General features: G+C 36.1%; 1 protein-coding gene across 5 annotated transcripts in view; it reads right to left on the bottom strand.

Moving 5' to 3' along the window:
* LOC149550096 (lysine-specific demethylase JMJ18-like) overlaps positions 1-19959 on the bottom strand; it is a 91772-nt gene extending 71813 nt beyond the window's left edge. The window contains exons 1-2 of one of the 5 annotated variants that reach the window (XM_089793241.1): positions 19430-19730; positions 8024-8250 (exon numbers count right to left, since the gene is read on the bottom strand). The gene's annotated coding sequence lies outside the window, so the exon portion shown is untranslated. Of the gene's footprint in view, positions 1-8023; positions 8264-19429; positions 19731-19777 lie in introns of those variants that run through there. The other 4 variants (XM_089793244.1, XM_089793245.1, XM_089793242.1 and 1 more) reach the window with 4 other exon arrangements.
* Between the last annotated feature and the right edge of the window lie 814 nt (positions 19960-20773).

Raw genomic sequence — 20773 nt, 5'->3', positions numbered from 1 at the left:
CTCATGTGAAGAATTATCATCTCCATCTGATTCTGATGACTGCTTTGAATCTCCATCCACTGACTCTTCGGCTGAAAAGTACTCCATCTGCTTGGCTTTTGCTTTCAATGGACACTTATGTGACAAATCCCAAGGCTCCCTGCAATGAAAACAAAGCTTCTTCTTCCTGAGATCATTAAGTGTCTCATTGTCCAACCTCTTACTTTCCTCCTTAGGTGGCTGACCCTCTCTACGAAAAGGTTTACTGTCCTTATCTTTCCTCAAAGGGAAACTCTTTGCCTGGAATTTATTTTAAGAAGCTGAAGAGGAATCCATGTCACGAGCTTTCTTAATGGCTTCTTGCAAAATGGGAGGGTTGAGAGCTTTAATCCACCCTCTCAACGGATCAGCTAACCCATCCATAAATAGAACCAGTATCCTCCGTTCAGATACATCTGTTACTAACACTGCAAGTTTCTGAAATTCTGAAATGTATGTTTCCAATGATCCCCATTGTTTAAGCTGAGCTAACTCCTTGAAATGTAGTTCTGGATCTTTCCTATCAAAACGTTCAATCAGTCTCTCCGTAAACTCCACATATGAGGTAATGTGTGCATGACCCATAGTGACCATACCATGATGCCACCACTCGTGTGCTAACCCACCCAGATGAATTGCTGCATACTTAATAGCTTCTTCCTCAGGCATAGGGTTCAATTGAAAGTATGTATCAAGCTTTTGAACCCAAGCTCTTGTTGTAGACTTCCCCGAGCCATCATAATATGGTAACTGAAGTTTCCCTACTTTCTTCCGTAGCTCATAGCTCTGGTTGCTGTCATGTCCACGTGGCATATGTTTCATCCGCACATCCATATACTCCCTAAAGGTAATTGCAGCAGTAAAATCTGGACCTCCGGCTTCCCAATCTCTTCTCAACTGGTCCTGTATATCAGTGATCTGGGGCTCTGGTACGGGCTGCTCTGGAGCTCTAGGAGGAAATGTGGGAATCATGGGCCTTGAACTCACAGTCCTAGCTTGCTGGGGTGCATGACCGAAATTGTTCCCAACTTGTTCACCTCCATTATGTGTCCCATCCTGATTGTTCTCATTCTGATTGTTACCATTTTGATTATTACCATTCTGATTATTTCCTCCACCCATGTTAGCATTCAACCCCATTTGACGAGCCATCATCTGCATCATAAGCTCCATTCTCTGATTTGTTCCTGTGCCCTCTATTCTGCTAATCGCTGTCCCTGTGCCAAGGTCTCTAATAACTGTAAGAATCTTTCCTCTCTAGGATCCCGAGCATTCTTGTCTCTCATATTGCCGCCTTGATCAAAGAATATCTCCTCTATGTCTGTATGACTGGATTCTATGTCTACCTGCACGGATGAACTAGACTGTTTGCTCTACAGGTCTGAAATCCTATTTTGTTTTGCTCTGGTATTGCGGAAATTATAAGGCCCCTGTCGCATGCTCAAACATAAATGCTCTGATTTTAGTGTTTTGACATAACGTCAAACACCTTCCCCTCTATCTGGCTGTTCCAAATTCCCTATAAGACCTCCACAGGATGGCAGGACTTATAGCTCTGATACCATTGTAATAAGCCTCCTCAAATCTGCCCTCAAAAATGCTGATGAAAGCTCAAGGAATTTCATCAAACAATTCACATGCAAGGGACGTATGACTAATATAGTATTTCAGCTAGCTTCAAATGACCTTTTTACAATTTGCATCAATGAAAATCTTGTGCTAGAAGACTAATATGGACTACACAAATGACCTAACATGAGTGTGCTACTAATTTTGACAATATTCAGTGCATATATATGATCTAAGCATGAGAAATGAACACCTACAGCCAACTGGCATTTTTACAAACAGTTGGTATGCAAACTAACTAGCTGATAAATAATGATATTAAATTGCTTAAATGACACCAACAACTATTATCTTCTTAATTGCAATGAAAATTACAATGCTCGTGAAATATGACCAAGACTTTGGCATTTACATGGATTACAAAATGATAATGCTAGTATAATGCACACTTACAGCTGAAAGCTTATAACACCCTAGAAACAATACTAACAAAAAACCTGGTTGTAGATGGCTGAAATAATTTCCTTCTATGCTGCCCCTTCTGCTTTGCTTTTTTCGAACTGCTTTTTCGGCCTGCTTTTTCGCACCCGCTTTTTCAACCTGCTTTTTCGGTTCCACTTTTTGAACTGCTTTACGGATTGGTTTTTCCGCCTGCTTTTTCGGTTCCGCTTTTTTCGGGCTGCTTTTTCATATCTGTTTTTTTCAGACTGCTAACATGTTGAATCTCAAGACCATATCTTTCAATGGCGTCAAGATTTCCAGCCTGAAGGGATTTCGTCCTTCAAACTATTGAGATATAATCTCCAAAAAATTCTCCAATTTCTTTGATATTTCCAAGCTTGAATAAATGAGAGCTATCCTCTTCCTTGTAATCCCTTCCTCACTTGCTCCACGCTTCCGTCTTGCCAATGTGGGATAATACATGACTTTTAATATTACTTCTTTTTTTCTTTTTACAAAATCCATGTATGTACTCAAAAGGGGGACTCTTGATTTTTATAAAGTGACTTTATGAAACATTATAATATTTAATTTAAATAGTCACTTTACCGTTGTAACTTCAAACATTAAAATAATATACCAAATAAACTTGAAATCCCACATATAATAGCTCATTAGAAAGAGCCCAACAAAACGCATCTCATCTTGTCACTGAAAATTGAAGGCACTGCATCCCCCTATTGGCTTATTAAAACTAGTAAGTCTTCCTGACAACCCAACAAACGAACTCCGTTTGGCCTGTAATTAAATTTGACTAGGCCAAATAACCTCAAGATCCCTTTTGAAGTCCTGGTTAGCCCTCGGGACCATACAAGAATGGGCTAACGACAACATACCTCCAAACTGGCTAAGTGGGGGACATTACAATTTCCCAGCCAGGATAGGTGGTGTTAATGAGAAATATAAAGGATGGACAGCAACAAGCCAACAGAAAAGAGAGTGAGTACCCCTCTGTCTGCCAAGAAAAAATAATTATTGTTTAACTCTAATATGATGGATGCAACAGATGAGGAAAACAAATTGAAAAAGTTACTATTTTTCTCATTGATTGAGGAAAACTGCATGCCAGGACATACATGGATGAAAGGCTTAACAAGATGTGAAGAAAAGCTATGGTATCAATCTCATTTTTGTCAAATGATTCAGAAAGGTCCATTCTTAGTTTTCTACAAAAAACCAATCCATTCAGGAGAAGATTGTCTCAAAACAATCCTGATGAAAAAGGAATTGATATCCATAATAAAAGAATAAAATGAAGCATTGCGATTTCGGGAGATTAGATGCTTGTTTCTTATGCAAAAAGGAAGGGCAAATGAGAAGTAAATATTATCATAAGGAATTTAGGGGACCCAAACTTAGGGCTAAAAATAGTCAATCCAAACCTAAAAGAAATTATGAAGGATCGGGGTAATATAAGCAATTCTAATACAGATTTTATTAAATCTTCAAATATCAATTTTAATACAGATTTGATGAATATAATACCTAAAGATGACTTAATGTTTGTAATGAAAAGGAAGATAAGAATGTTAACAAGGTAAGAATGCTACAAGGGCATAAATAATATCCATAACTGCATATCAAAAGATGTGAATTTTAATGCTTTAATTAAGTCCAATGAGAATCAGACCACTATAGCAGAAAGCACAAATATAAGAGTCTTAAATGGCCTCACCAAAAGCAGTAGTATATCTCGAAAGGATAATAAGTCCGTGTCTAGAGCAAACTAGACTTCCTTAACAAACCTTAACATTGGGCACCAAATAACAACCGAGTTTAGTCCTAAATGAAATCAAACAGAGGACTGCTAAAGCCAAGAATGAGAAAAAAAAGAAAGGAACTAGAAATGAGGGAAAAACAAAGTTTTTTGAATCCTTTTCCAACGTGGAATGTAAAACAAATAACCCTATTAGAGTGGATGAAAAATTGAAGCTCATGATAGTAGAATAAATAGTAAATACTGATATATATGAAAACAAAAGCAATACATATGAGAATAAACCCAAGGAAACCAAATACATTGATTCATCAATAACAGAAGTTCAGACTAATGTTAGCATTTCCCAAATAGAACATAATGATGTGACTAGAAAATCTATGCTATTATTGCCTATTGGACAAGGTGACTTTACTCAGGGCTTAATTTTAGACGAGGAGAACAGGGGTGCTGAACATGTTAACAAGAACAAAAGCAATAAAGATGGAATAGCAGTTCAGAATAGTGTTGTCAACCACACCAAGATATACCTGCCTAACTCTAGCCTTGGTTATTAGAAGAAAAGTTGGTTGTTAGAATCCCTTGTTTTCATTCCTGATTCTAACCCTGGAGAAACTAACTATGCTCAAGATTTGGTCTTTGAGAGTATAAACAGAGAAGTGCTAAAGATATAAACAAAAACAAATACAATAGAGAAGCAAAAACAACAGATCAGATTGATGCTTTTAACTACACTAGGACATACTTGGCTGAATCTAACCTTGATCAGACAACTAAAGATAAAATGTTGGAATTTGACAAGGATTTGAAGAAGTTTGATGCTGAAACAGAGTAAAATTATTGGAGATTAGCCCTTTCTTGCTAGTTGTAACTAATAATAGCTGTGGACATATTGATTATGACCAGTTGTTGGTATTAAACATGAGTAAGCAGAGAAGCACCAATGGGATTACGACAGGCAAGCAAAAACATTTCTAAAGGTTCTACAAAGACCTATTCAAATCTTAAGGAAACAACTTACAAGGGCACAATGCCAAAGAGTTCTGAAAAAAGTTAATGCCAAAAAACTATCTGTAGAAGATGCAGAAATGTTGGATAAGAGAGTGAATGGTGTTGAAGCATTTGGCTTCCCAAAAGGCTTTTGTCAGATGGTCAACATATTATTGAATGATGCTGTTGCCCAAGAGGATGTTACTGGTTCCTTATCTGAATGATGTTGAAGCATTTGGCTTCCCAAAAGGCTTTTGTCAGATGGTCAACATATTATTGAATGATGTTGTTGCCCAAAAGGATGTTACCGGTTCCTTATCTGATCAATTTATCTTGCAAAAATCAGTAAGGCAAGGATGTCGTCTTGCTTCTACCTTATTTTTAATTGCCTAAGATCCTACTGACTACCTCGTAAGGTATTCAACCAGGAATCCTAAGATTAAAGGTCAATCCTACCTCAATGATGAAGACCTCTTAAATATTCAGTTTGCAGATGATACTGCTCTTTTTGTCGATCACAAAGACATCTAATGCAAAAGCTAAAACTCTTTCGTGTGGCTTCTAGTGCAAAAATATATCTGGTGAAATACATTAAGTTAGGAAAACAGTCTCTCAAAATTATTTTGCCAAATATGACTTCCAATGTGGAGGCCCTAACAAATAAGTTAGAGATCTAGGTATCCCTTAGTTGCTAACCCCTATTTTGCAGAAATGTGGGAAATTGGGAATGCATTAAAGGGAAAATAAACAAAAAGCTAAGTATGTGGAATAAATAATAGCAATCTTTGGTGAGGAGATTTTAACTATTGCAAAATATATCCCCCTCTTACAGCTTATACTACTACTCTGTGTTGGTGTTCTACAGCTGGGGTCTGAGGGTAAGGGTAACAAAAAGAAGCATGTGCTTAGATAAACCTAGAGGAGGTCTACGTTTAAAAGATCTAATAAAAATGGCATTTCTTTGGTAATAAATTGTATACAAAGAAGTAAAAGGTAATGAATCCTAGAAAATCCATGTGAGGAATAATATTAAGTTAGCTGTTCCAAACAAGATAAAACTCAGAAGCATTTACCATTCTATAATTTAGATCCAACATCTTTAAAAGTATATGGAAAGTTTGGGAGCAAGGAAGATTACTGATTATAGATTGTAAGTTTTTTCATCATAACAGAGTTATAATATGCACTTCAAGATCACTATTGTGGAAATCAACTACTAAGGGCAAGCCCCTTGCCTTATTGCAAGGATGCTCTACTAAATCATGGTCAAGAAAAGAAATTAAACCCTTTAATGATATATATAATATTATGCAACAGTCAACTGAAATCACAGGCCTCCCTAAGTACTGCCTTTAACCTTCCTCCTTCCCATGCAAGGACATTCTCAGTACTGAGGGATACATGTAAAGTTAAGAAATTCCCTGTACAGTTTCAACGCAACACTGAGTTTCTTGATAAGCTCAAAATGTGTGATGGTTCTAAATTGAATAAACAATTTATTATTCTTAGATTAAAACCCTGGGTATTACAAAGTGTTATTGCGATTAAATTTCTTATCAGACTGCTATAGGTATAACAATTTGCAGATTTGAATGTATTAATTTCTCTTTTCTTGCAGGTTATGATAAGACTTTACTCTTGAAGAAATTGGTTTAGTGGAATATATGAAATACTAGTGAAACTACGAGAATACAATTTATCTTCAGGTCTGCAAGTGCTGAACTTACCAATTAGAGAGTATTTATTGATTTCGATACCTCTCTTGGTTGTTCAGTTGGGTATAAGTATTGTTTCAAAAAACACAAAGTCAAAAGCAATGTCGTGAGAAGACATGTCTCATCTCCGCTCATGACATGACTGTTGATATAAACAATTATTAACCTTATACTAATCAGTTTAGTTAATGCTTAACCAAACATGATTTATATTAAGTCGCTGATTTGTATAAACATAAATGGATCATCTGCTCGATCCTATTATGACTTAATGTGAATGCATCCGATCATTACCTAATCAATATTATGTAAGAGATCTTTACTTGATCACCAAGAGATTATATAATCTGTAAGTACAAATTTCTGCATACTTAATTTGGTATGAATAGTTTCAATTGAATGAAAGGATAATTGCTTGTGTGAATTCAAGACATATGAATGATAATTCTAATTTAGCACAAGTACTATGCAAGTGTGTATGTATGCATGTATATCAGTTCACAGTGAACTGACATACATACATACATACATGCACACATGCATACAGTCACCATAATCAGTTATCCTTGTATCTGACGCAAGCTATTATATATCAACACAAAGCACCTAAATAGTTCTTAGGTCTGAGAAGCACTGGTCATTACAATTTAAAGTTTCTTTGTATAATGTGTTGCTTACCAAAAATTGCTTGCTTTCAATGGTTAATTATCCTGCAGACATTACTTTTGTTCTATCTTCTTCCAATCTCAATCTGTGTGCTGTCTATAGGAAGCCTAAAATATTGATCACATTTTTATACTGTTTTCATGCCAGAGACATTTGGAATGTTGGGAATTAGCGTTCACATAGGTTTCAAAATTATAGTTGATGTTGATAAGTGACATAGTATTCAGTTGTTGAGAAACAACTTAATATTATTATGTCACATGTTTTGTTAAATAATAAATAGGTTATTAGATTAGAGGTACATGTTGACTTGTTAAAAATTACTCAATATTGATAGGAAACTTATTTGGGTTGTTTCCTATAAAATAGGATTAATGGATCCTATAAACATGTATGAGATTTTATTGAGAAAGATATAGAAGCAATATTACTTTTGTGTATAAAGTTTTTATGTGTGGCTTCTATACCTTTTCCCATATTTTCCTATATCCTATCAGAGCGGGTTTACTGAAATTGTAAGAACCCTGCTGGTTCTAACTCTAACAAACATCAAATTGCTTCATTACTTTGCATGAAACTTCTATATTGTTGTCCTTTATTTTCAGATTGTGTTTGCCTGCTTGAAATGGTTTAAGATGATGTCCAAATGCTTGCAAATTAACTCAACAATGACTAAGCAAAGAATAAGAGGCAATGGCAACTATTCTTGATCACTTCCAATGCATATATCAGAATTTTCACATGTAAATCTACACCTACAGCCAAGAAACATTTTAACAAACATGTGGCATAAAATAACACTCAATTTAATTCTGAACATTTAATGAATCTGGAATGTTTGATGTACCAATTGGTTGCAGCAGAATGGAAGAATTTCCACGCCCAAAACAAATAGATTTGAGTCCTTGCATAGGTCACAGCCAGTTATCAATGTTGGCGTTTAATGTGTGGCAGCTGTTCCCTAGAAACTCGACACCAACTTAATATGTAGCAGCCAAGGGAGTTGACGTTGCTGGCAGATGCAATGCTGGCCTAGGAAACCCTCAAAGACTGCTCCTTAAATACTCACGGAACCTTCAGAATTAGCAGCCCAAGGAGGTATATAAATGCAGATTGCAAATGCCATATTGAAGCTAACAATCACCTTCAAAGTAACAATAAATTTGGACCAAAATGAATGCAAAACAATGGCATCTAAACCCTGATCAAACAGCAGCAAATTAATGGACAATTTGGTATACAACAACACCAAATTTCCAATCCAAATAAGCAGAGATAATTCTCAGAATATCAGACACAATTCACCATGTATTTCAATGGCTCAAAGTGCAACAGCAATTAGAGGAATCAGTCCTCACAGCAGTCTCATGAATAAACCCTCAGCAAATTCATAAAATGAATAGAAGCAAATGTCATAATGAATTGCTTTCTCACAAAGCATTGCTTTTATAAAAATAAAAGATGACTTCTTCAAGACAGCAAGGCAAGTAGCTTCTCTCACACATTTTTCACTAAGAGCCTTCATTAATACACTTTCAATTATAAGCTTTCGTTTAATAATTTTGAATAAATAACTCCCAAGCTAAAGGCTTCATGAAGACACTTTTCACTTAAAAGGCTTCTTTAACACACCTTCAAATTACAACAACATAATAATAAAGTTATTCATTAAGACAGCCTTAATAAATAACTTATAATATGAAGCTCCATTAAACGACCCAATCAATCAGTGAAGATGCCAATCACTAGGTGCCTCAACTGCACTACTAAAAGTAGTAACCACCCAGAACTGACTTCCTACAAATAGCAAGTCACTCAACAAATACCCTCAAAACACACTGTCAGTTCACAAGGATCACAATGATGAACTGACTTCACCAAGCTACAAAAACCTGCTAAAATGGGGACTTTACCGAAATGGGTTGATGAGATCATTCTCCCATGCTTCTACCATGTTTCATGAACATTGCTTTTCGGAGCAACTGGGTGGTCTAAGAAATGCTTATGTGCTTCATTAATGTGCCTACTTTCATCGATAAGGATGCTATTGATATAACTTCCTTCCATTGTCACCAATGGGACTTTTTCATTGGGGAAGCTTGAGTCATCAGCAGCAGACTCAAAGCATGGTTCGACAATGTAAGTTGCTCCAATAGGATTTGCATCAGCAAAAGTTTTGTCGATATCCAAAGAGCAAGGCAGTTCATCAGGGTAACCTTGGTTATCAGTAGGGATAACATTACTTGATCTGATGGGTGATGTTACACCAAGGAATCCTATCAAGGGAACATGTTTGCAGTCTTACAGAAATCAGTTTGAATGTTGACAAGTGTAGGGATGTCATCAACAGGACTTTCTTGTGGCTTCCCCAACATTCAATAGCTTTCAGCCACAGTTCGATTGGATACTTATCGTGGAAACTTTCCCCGATGATTAAAGCAGTCATTTTGGGTGCCAAGGAGCAAAAAGGCTCATCTAGGAGCTCCTACCCATGAAGAACAAATAGCAGATTGAAGCATTAACGCTTTCAACTGGATCCAATGACATGTCTACTCTTGTCAACTCTTTCAAACAACGCCATACTACAGCATGATCTCTGTAAGTTTCACCCAATCGTCCCATGACTATTTCTAGTCGCAAATGGCTCTTGAGATCAACCCCACATGCCAACAGACTACAAATCATGAAGACAGTTGTGTGTTGGCTATCATTCCTAGTTGCATGATATTAACTTTTGACCTCTTTGCTCAATTCAGTGTTCTCAACTTGCAGGGATCAATTTTTTTCTGATTTGTTCTTTTTGTAACTCAACGCTTAGGGATTTGAACTCCAATGTTGTAATCAAAGTTATGCCATCTATTTAAGAACATCTTGTAGATACTTTTTGAGTTTCTCTGGTTCATTTGTAGTGGCTATGCCCTGTATTTGTAATTTTGTAAGGATGGGCAATCCACATAGGACTAAATTTCCAAAATTTACTCTAGACTTTGTAGTCAAAAAGTAATAAATGATAGATAACAGATAATTTATTTAAGTTTTTCTCAAAATAGAGACAATCCATCATTAATATACATGGCTTTTTACCAACATCTCAAAAAATCAAAAGATAGTTACAAAATTCAAATTACAACAGATGACCAATATGTCAAATACAAGATGAATTGATATTGTAATCATTCTACCTCCTTTAACCATGGACTACTCTCCATCTGCTGAGCTTGAGAACAAGAATGGGGTCTAGGTACTTTTTCTACCTTGCCACATAGTGTTTATCTCCCTTGGTGATCAACATAAAAGGTTAAGTGCTTGACCATGTACGAGGAACCTCGAAATTGGAGCTGGCAGGTTGGATGGAATATGGTACAACATTTTGACCAATCTACATTTCACCTATGCCAATGTCGCATCTACACAATGATGTGGAGGAGAGAAAGTACAAAAAGCATATTAAATGTAAAAATATGCAACTGTGCTTTGGCCACTACCAAAATGTTAATCACCTCTACAAATTTCATTTTGTAATATGTGTATGGTTGTGTCTTTTAAGAATTATTTTATAGGAAAATTTGTAGTATTTTCATTTCTAATTTTTACGAAAAAATTAAAATAAATAATATTATATATATATATATATATATATATATAGGTGATGCAGGAGCATCCTGGGTTTCTTTGTAATCCTGCGCATTAGTTCATTTTGCCTAGTTCCAATTGGGCCGACTTTGCTCACATTTAATTTTGGTATAGTTATTTATATTTGATGAGGGCCGACTTGTGGTTTCTCTATGTTCTAGAATTATCCGTAAGCCATTTTGGCAAGTATAAGTAGGGTGTTTAGGTTTAGGGTTAGGGCAGATTTTTGAGGGGAGTTCAAAAGAAAAGAGATATGTGGATTTAAAGAGCTGATTTGGAGATCTGGAAGTTGTACATTTGTAACTAGCCGTAACCCAGAAGGCCTTACAACTAGGCATGTATGCTGAATATTTGATGAATCAATAAATATATCCTTGTTCTCTCTTTCCTTGGTGTTGTTCCTCGTGTTTGCTTCCGTTGTGTTAACTCTTGCAAGGTGGTTTGGATAGCTAGGTGTGCCTTTGGCCCTAGTTATTCATCCCTTGCCTGCATCAGTTGGTATCAGAGCCCGAAGTTCATCCTTGTGGAGATTGGATCGCGTAGAACCCTGATTTGGATCTGGTTGTAGAGTGGCAGATCTGTGGATTTGACCTATAACTTGCAAAGGGTTACAATCTTGCAGGAACTTGATTTGTAAAGATGGTTCGTGGTAGAGGAAATAATGTTGATAACGCTATATTGGATCAGTTAAGACAAATTGCAGCCAGATTAGATGCTGTGGAGATAGCCCAGAGGAGAGGAGCACATCTTGAAGATGTAAGTGATGATGAAGCAGCAGCACCAAACCATAATCCAGAACTTGAAAAAGATCAAGATGAGGAAAGATTGTTGCGATTATTGTCTAGGGCAAATTCAAAGCCTGTTGTAGAAGTTGTCCCTTATGATGGGAAATTGGATACAAATACTGTGCTGGATTGGATCTCTGATATGGAGAAGTTCTTTGAGTATGAAAACACTCCTGATAACAGAAAGGTGAGGATTGCAATCACTAGGCTGAAAGGTCATGCATCATTATGGTGGGAGCATTTGCAAACTGATAGACAAAGAAGAGGAAAGGAGAAGATAAGAACTTGGCCAAAGATGGTGAACAAGGTAAAGAACAAATTCCTTCCTATTGATTACCAAGTTAGCTTATTGAGAAAGATGCAAAATTTGAAACAAAGGGATATGACTGTGAAAGAATATACCGAGGAATTCTATAGATTGAACATCAGATCTGGACGTGTGGATGATGATGTTGAAAAAATTGCAAGGTACATTAATGGATTGAGATCTGGAATTTAAGATGAGATAAGTTTTGTGAAGTTGGAAAGTGTGGAAGAAGCATATCAGTATGCCTTGAAGGCTGAGGAGATCTTGACAAAGAAGCATGAACAAAGACAAAGGGGTAGAGGTGGTAGATTCCAAAGAGGTAGAGGTAGATCTTATGGAGAAAGTAGTAGATCTGACAATTCTATGCAAGATAAAGGCATATCTGAATGGAAGAGTGATGATAAAGGCAAGACCGAACGGAAAGGTGGTAATTCTTACCAAGGAGGCACTAGTCCTTACTGGGGAAGAGGTAATTCCTATTCTAGAAGTGGATTTCATGGTAATTGTTTTAGATGTGGCATTAGATGTGGCAAAGAAGGGCATAGATCTTTTGAATGTAGATCCTCTGAAAGTGGACAGAATAATAGAAATGTTGTGATTCAAGAAGATATTGAAATTTCACCAAGTGGACCTAAGGTTGGAGAAAATCTGATGGTGAGAAGAACCTTATGTAATAAAAGAAGTGATGAGGAACCTATTTTAAGGAGAAGTCTTTTCAAGACAAGATGTAAGATGGCTGGAAAATGTTGCAAAGTGATCATTGACTGTGGGAGTTCAACAAATCTGGCATCAGAAGAGCTGGTTACCAAGTTGCAGTTAGAGAGGCTGAAACATCCCAAACCTTATCATGTTTCATGGATCAAAGATGAGCATAAGATATTGGTAAGTGAGCAATGCCTTGTGAAATTTAAAATTAGACATTATGTTGATGAAGTTTTGTGTGATATTATGCCCATGGATTGTTGTCATATTTTGTTGGGTAGACCTTGGCAATATGATAGACATGTTGTACATGATGGAAGATTGAATCAATATACTCTTTGGGTGAATGGGAAGAAACAAACATTGTTGCCTTTGATTGAAGTTCCAGATGAGGTCAATTGTACTACTGTAAAGATTTGTATGGTTAATAGGAAACAATTTGAAAAGGAAGTGAAGAAGAATCAGGTTTGTTTCGCCATAATTTCAAGAAAACCAAGTTTTGTCAATGAAGGCCAAGTGCAAGAGAATAATGCTAACCGAGTGCCAGATAGTGGTGACCGAGTGACAGATGGTAGTATTGACCAAGTGCCAGAAGAAATTGTAGAATTGCTCAATGAATATAAAGACATTATTGCTGATGATCTTCCTGATGGATTACCTCCAGTAAGAAGTATAAGTCATTGTATGGATTTGATTCCTGGAGCAAGTTTGCCAAACAAAGCACCATATAGATTGACACCTACAGAGAATGAAGAACTTAACAGACAAGTGCATGAGTTGTTGCAAAAAGGTTTGATCAGAGAAAGCTTGAGTCCATGCGTTGTACCTGCTGTATTAGCACCTAAAAAGAATGGAGAATGGAGAATGTGTACTGATTCCAGAGCCATTAACAAGATAACAATGAAATATAGGTTTCCTATGCCAAAGATGGATGACATAATGGATTGTTTAAGTGGAGCAAAGTATTTTACCAAGATTGATTTGAAGAGTGGCTATCATCAGATCTGAATCAGAGAAGATGATAAATGGAAGACTGCTTTCAAGACAAAAGATGGTTTGTATGAATGGTGGTTTATGCCTTTTGGTTTGACTAATGCACCTAGTACTTTCATGGGGTTAATGAATGAAGTTCTGAAAAGATTTTTGGGTAAGTTTGTGATTGTTTATTTGAATGATATTTTGATATTCAGTAAGACTAAGGAAGAACATCTTGAGCATATTAGACAAGTATTGCAAAAGTTGAAACAGGAAAAGTTGCTGATTAATCTGAAAAAGTGTTCTTTTATGCAAGAGGAGATTGTGTATCTGGGATTTGTGATTTCAGCTGATGGTTTGAAGATGGATCTTGAGAAGGTTAAAGCAATTTTGGAATGGCCTACACCTGAGAATGTGAGTGAAGTAAGATCATTTCATGGTTTAGCTAGTTTTTATAGAAAGTTTATAAAGAATTTCAGTATTGTTTGCAATGTTATGACTGAGGCAATGAGGGGAGATAAAAGGAATTCAAGTGGACACATGGAGCTGATAAGAGTTTTGAGACTGTGAAACAAAAAGTTGCAGAATTACTGGTATTGGCTTTGCCTAATTTCAACAAAGTATTTCAAGTTGAATGTGATGCAAGTGGTAATGCAATAGGAGTTGTATTAAGTCAAGAAGGTAAGCATGTTGCTTTCTTTAGTGAAAAGTTGAATGATGCTAGAAGGAAATATTTTGTGTATGATCAAGAGTTTTATGCTATTGTTCAAGCATTGAAGAAGTGGAGACATTATTTGATGCCTAAGGAGTTTGTGTTGTATATTGATCATAAAGCTTTACAATACTTGGGAAGTCAACATAAATTGAATCAAAGACATATGAAGTGGGTTGAATATTTGCAAAGTTTTACATTTGTGATTAAGCATAAGAGTGGAGTTACTAACAAAGTTGCTGATGCATTGAGTAGAAGACGTTCTTTGTTGACTGAAATGAAGGTTGAAGTTCTTGATTTTGATGAGATGAAAGAGTTATACGATGCTGATCCTAATTTTTCTGAGGCATGGAGAGAGTGCAGAGCACCAAATCTGACAGATCACATAAGTAAGTATGATGAGTATTTCATTCAAGAAGGTATGTTGTTCAAAGGCATTCAGTTGTGTATTCCTAGAAGTTCTATGAGGTTGAATCTAATTAAGGAAAAGCATAGTGGTGGATTAGCTGGACATTTTGGAATTGATAAGACATTGGGTTTGCTGAAAGAAAAATATTATTGGCCACAAATGTATAAGGATGTTCAAAAATTTGTAAATTGTTGTGGAGTTTGTCAAGTTGCAAAAAGAGTGAGTCAAAATACTGGTTTGTATACACCTATTACTGTTCCTGAGAAACCTTGGACTGACATTAGTATGGATTTTGTTCTTGGATTGCCTAAGACAATGAAAGAGTATGATTCCATATTTGTGGTAATGGACAAATTTTCTAAGATGGCTCATTTTATACCATGTAAGAAGACATCAGATGTTGAGCATGTTGCTGAACTTTTTTTTAAAGAGATTGTGAGATTGCATGGATTACCAAGAAGTATTATTTCTGACAGAGACAGTAAGTTTGTTGGATATTTTTGGAAGACTTTGTGGAAGAAGATGGGTACTGAGTTGAAGTTTAGTTCTACATTTCATCCACAAACAGAGGGACAGACAGAGGTTGTGAATAGAAGCTTGGGTAATTTGCTAAGATGTTTGGTTGGGAATAAGCCAAGTAATTGGGAGATGGTATTGGCACAAGCTGAATTTGCATATAACAATTCTATGAATAGGAGTACAGGGAAGACACCTTTTGAGATTGTTACTGGAATGCATCCTAGAGGCATATCAAATTTGAGAGATGTTGTTGGTGAAGAAAAGAGAAGCGCTGCAGGAGAAGAATTTGCTGATTTTATGGAGTCTTTGCATAAAGAAGTGAAGTTGAGATTGGACCAAAGTAATCATAAGTATAAAGAGAATGCTGATCAGTCTAGAAGACACCATGATTTTCAAGTTGGTGATGAGGTGATGGTTCATCTGAAGAAAGGAAGATTCTCAGCTAGAACATACAGTAAGCTAAAGATGAAGAAATTTGGACCTTGTAAAATCTTGAAGAAGTTTGATAGTGGTAATGCTTATGAAGTTGAGTTACCTGATGACATGGATATATCTCCTATATTCAATATTGCTGATTTGTATAAGTATCATGAGTCAAAGGATGAAATTGTTGTACCTGATGATTATCCTAAGAAGCAAATCGAAGAGGTTGAACAGATATTGGATCAAAGAGTTGGTAAGAGCACAGGAGGAAAAGATTACTATGAATATTTGGTGAAGTGGAAAATAGACCAGTTGAAGATGCTACATGGATTTCTCAGTCTGAGTTGGATTCAGCTCAGGGTGTGACACTTGCATGATTCAGGGGAATCATTTTTTTTTCCCAACCCTGGTTGTCTAATGCAGGAGCATCCTGGGTTTCTTTGTAATCCTGTACATTAGTTCATTTTGCCTAGTTCCAATTGGCCCGACTTTGCTCACATTTAATTTTGGTATAGTTCATTATATTTGATGAGGGCCGACTTGTGGTTTCTCTATGTTCTAGAATTATCCGTAAGCCATTTTGGCAAGTATAAGTAGGGTGTTTAGGTTTAGGGTTAGGGCAGATTTTTGGGGGGAGTTCAAAAGAAAAGAGATATGTGGATTTAAAAAGCTGATTTGGAGATCTGGAAGTTGTACATTTGTAATTGGCCGTAACCCAAAAGGCCTTACAGCTGGGCATGTATGCTGAATATTTGATGAATCAATAAATATATCCTTGTTCTCTCTTTCTTTGGCGTTGTTCCTCGTGTTTGCTTCTGTTGTGTTAACTCTTGTAGGGTGGTTTGGATAGCTGGGTGTGCCTTTGGCCCTAGTTATTCATCCCTTGCCTGCATCAATAGATTGCGAAATTAATACATTAAATAAATTAATGTGAATTAAGCAATGCTTACAATTTTTCTTATGCCTTGTAATAAAATTCTCAATTTTATCTCTTCTTACCATTCTATTGCAATGCGCATTTCCCATGCGATATGGTGAATGTTTCTTTTATGTCTTTACAATTTGTATATTGTGTTTAACCTGCTCATGTGTTGTGAATAAATTTCCTTGTATCATTTCATTAGTTTTAGCCTGCATATGAGTCCTTGGAGGGTAGCTTAGAGTTAAGATAAGTGTAGTTTGGGAGGCCTTATTAATGTTATGTGCAGCTATAGGCAAAGAAATTCAAGTTTCAATCTGGTGCATCATTCCCTTTCCTTTTCATGCATTGTAAAAGAAGTCAACTTCTTTGGAGATACAATTTCGCATGTCCAGTCCTGCGCTTGAAAATTGTTTCCACGTTTCACAAGGTTGTTTAGGCTACTAACCATCATCTAAACAAGGGTGCAAACTTTTGTGACAACAATTTTTGGCATTGTCCATTGAAGATCCCTTGGTGGACCATTCTAAACTTCATTCACTAAGAATTTGGGTATTATTCTCAAAGCTAACAGCCTTTGGAGGCAATTCATTCAAAAGCCATGGCAACTCCAAGTGTAAATCTATTTGTTTCAAGCAGTAACAGTGATGGTATGTAGCAAGATCGCATCTAATCTTTTATGCTTTTTCAGGCTTTCCATGAAATTATGTCTAAATGTTTTAACACGGATTCCTTTGATAGAGTTTTCTCTCATTTTCCCCCCATATCATGAGATTTCTACCACTTCACCCTCATTTTTCCCATCTCAATCAGCGATGCAGCCCACTATTGCCCCATGTTTCCTTAATCTTTCAAACAGCCTCAAGCCTTGTATCCAGCCCAAGAGTTAAGAAATCTCTTTGACTATATAGACAATCTTGGCTTTGACTTTGCAGGCGTGGGCTTAACTTTTGGTTATGTTCATAGTTCATATCCGTGCACAGATAATGGGGTGTATGCTTTTATTTCATTCCTTATGGTCAGTTGGTTCAAGGAGTTGTGTGAGATCAAGGAGCAGTGGACATGTGATACACAAGTATGTGAGATGATACATGAGGTGGTGCATATATGTACAGAGGCTCGAAAAGGGTACCAAGAGGATATGGCTCACCACGCCTATCTCGAAGAGCATCGGAAGAAGGAAATAAAACAATAGTAGTTTGATGAGGATATTGCATGAAGATTAGTCACAGAGGTAGATAATTAACAGTCACAAACACCTCAGAAATGTCTTCAAGCCCTAGTTGTCTTTGCCAAAACACCCAGAAAGTGAGAACTAGGTTTATTCTACTTGTTTCCACGTGTCTTTGTCATTGCTGTCTTGAATGAAATTCAATACTGTGAAGACACCTTGCAGTAATTAACCCAAATCTGAACTTGATACTTAAATTTCAACTTTGGCAAACCGCCTCCAAACCTGATAACTGATTGTAACTCTAAAATTGATGTGCTAGGGCATCACACCCCAAATCCCTTCCACCAAAACAAACCCTTTTAAATAGGGGAAAACCCATATGTGTCTAGAAACTAGAGATAGTCAAGGGTTCTGGGCATTAAGCCAAGAGGCTACCGCTCACCATTCCTATCTTGGAGAGCATCCGGAGAAGGAAATAAAACAAAAGTAGTTTGATGAGGATATTACATGAAGATTAGTCGTAGAGGTAGATAATTAACAGTCACGAACACCTCAGAAATGTCTTCAAACCCTAGTTGTCTTTGCCAAAACACCCAGAAAGTGAGAACCGGGTCTATTCTACTTGTTTCCACTTGTCTTTGTCATTGCTATCTTCAATGAAGTTCAATAATGTGAAGACACCTTGCAGTAACTGACCCAAATCTGAAATTGATACTCAAATTTCAACTTTGGAAAATGGCCTCCAAACCTGATAACTAATTGTAACTCTAAAATTGATGTGCTAGGGCATCACACCCCAAATCCCTTCCACTAAAGCACACCCTTCTATATAGGGGAAAACTCACGTGTCTAGAAACTAGAGATACTCAAGGGTTCTAGATATTAAGCCAAAGATAGCAGCGACAATAGATAAAAGACTGGTGATATAATTAACTTTAAAAAACCTTAAAATTTTAAATAATGAATTCCAAAAGGATGATTTAATCTCAGCCATTCATCCATTACCAACTCGGTCCAATGCTCCAAATAAAATCCCTAAAACTGATTCAATGTGCTCCTTCATTTCACACCCTCTTGACCTTTTAGACACATTTTGATTGAATCAGTTAAATTACATGTGAGTTAAGGCATTACAGTTGAAAAGGAAGACAACAAGGATTTAGGCTAGGAGTCACTTAAGTCACATAAAAAGGTAATCCAGAGAAGGGCAGCCAATGCATAGTTAAAAGTCATGGCTTATGTTGAGAACATTACAACCCCGTATCTCAAAGTGTCCAAAACCAAAGGGCTAAATCTTTGTGGGAAGCTCGGAGCAGAATTCATAGGCCACATATGGCTGGATTTAATTTCTTAATATGATTACGTAAAGCAAATAGTATAAGGGTTAAAATAAGGTATCTATGCCCCTAGCCTCTCTCTCTCTCTATGCTTGAACTATCAATCAAGAACCTAAATCCTTATATCAGCGGAGTGCCTAACAAGCTCATCGCAAAAAGGTAAACAACAGAAAAAATGGCTTAGAAAGGATTATCCATCACCGAAACAACTCTACTTATCAGAATCATCAGACAGATAATGACCAGGTACAAATTCAAACCTGGATATTTTTCACATTCTTGCCATTTATAATTATAGAAAGCAAAATAAGCGGAGAATTGACATGCAATTGAACAAGATGAAAGCTCAAAAACCCACCTCAATCCACAAATAGCACAACGGGATTCGAATAGCTTAACCTGAGAAGGTTCAAACGAGATGTACCCTAATTGCCATTAAAATCACAATATAAGAAATTAAAAGCAAGAGACCATCGTGAATCTGATATATTCTAGGGTTTGTTTAGCAAGGATTGATTCTCGGAGATCGATTCAGGTAAACTGGATTAATAATCCATTTACATAATTTGATAATTCAATATGAATATAAAACATAAAAGAGACTGCTCAGGATGCAGGTTAAAGCATAAGCTAAGTGACAATTAGCAGCTAGATAAACAGGGATGACTGTTTAAAAGTTCGGTGGAGGTTTGTGAGTTCCAGGTACCTGTTAGTTATTTTGTTTGTTTTCTGATCGCCTAGGTAACACATTTGAAGGAGTTAAAATTCCTGCACTCCTTTCGGGCGCCACGATTCAAAGTCACGTTGATTAGACGTAAACAACGCCCTTTCCCGACACGTTTCTGTAATTAGTTATTATATATCAAGTTTTGAGGAGTGTTAAGATGTTGCAATTTTATTGTAAATGAATGAATTTATACTAGCGCTTGCATCAAACATCCATTTAAGGTGAAGCCGATAGAAAACTTTATATATGTTAAAAAGTTTCATAAATAGAGAGTAAAAGTTTAACAATTATAAGATTTTTTTATTTAAACTTTTTTTATTTTATTTTTCAAATGCTTTTAATTCTAATTAAAACAATACAGTATATCTGCAATAATTGAGATTTTATATATATATATAAGTCGAGAGATATCCTTTGCAGGTATTTATTTTCATAATCTCATAATTTTCATCATCGCATATTTATGTGAGCCTAAGAGGCGTGAGGAAATCTTGATCTGCCTCATTTTTACTTTCATTTCCTCTCTGATTCACGATTTTAATTATAATTATAGTCTATTTCTATTTTATTTTTCTAACATGTACATGAACGTCAATTTTTTTTCAAAATGAAAAATGTTTACATTGAAGATTGCTGCCATAGAAAGCCTCTCGGCTTTAAAATAGTTTATTTAATATTAGTAGAATTATTTGAAGATGCTTTGTATTTTTAACAAATGATTTCAAAAGTAACAAAATTGGACCATAATTTGTTTATTTGTATTGTTGTGCTCTATTTCTTTTTATCATTTCTTCCATTTTAATTTTTTTTGCCTAGTTGCCACTTGTCATTCTCTTCTCCATTCTCTCTCTTCTTCCACTTCTCACTCTTTTTTGCTACAAAAATACTTTATCTTTCAATCATAGAACATTATTTGCTCTTAATTTTTAGAATAATAACATCTGTAAATGAGCTTTATCACAACAATATTCAAAT

This window comes from Cupressus sempervirens, chromosome 7, assembly GCF_028749045.1.
Source record: "Cupressus sempervirens isolate cs-2001-9-10 chromosome 7, ASM2874904v1, whole genome shotgun sequence".
In the NCBI taxonomy this organism is placed as follows: domain Eukaryota; kingdom Viridiplantae; phylum Streptophyta; class Pinopsida; order Cupressales; family Cupressaceae; genus Cupressus; species Cupressus sempervirens.
This window is presented reverse-complemented; position numbering and strand designations above follow the sequence as displayed.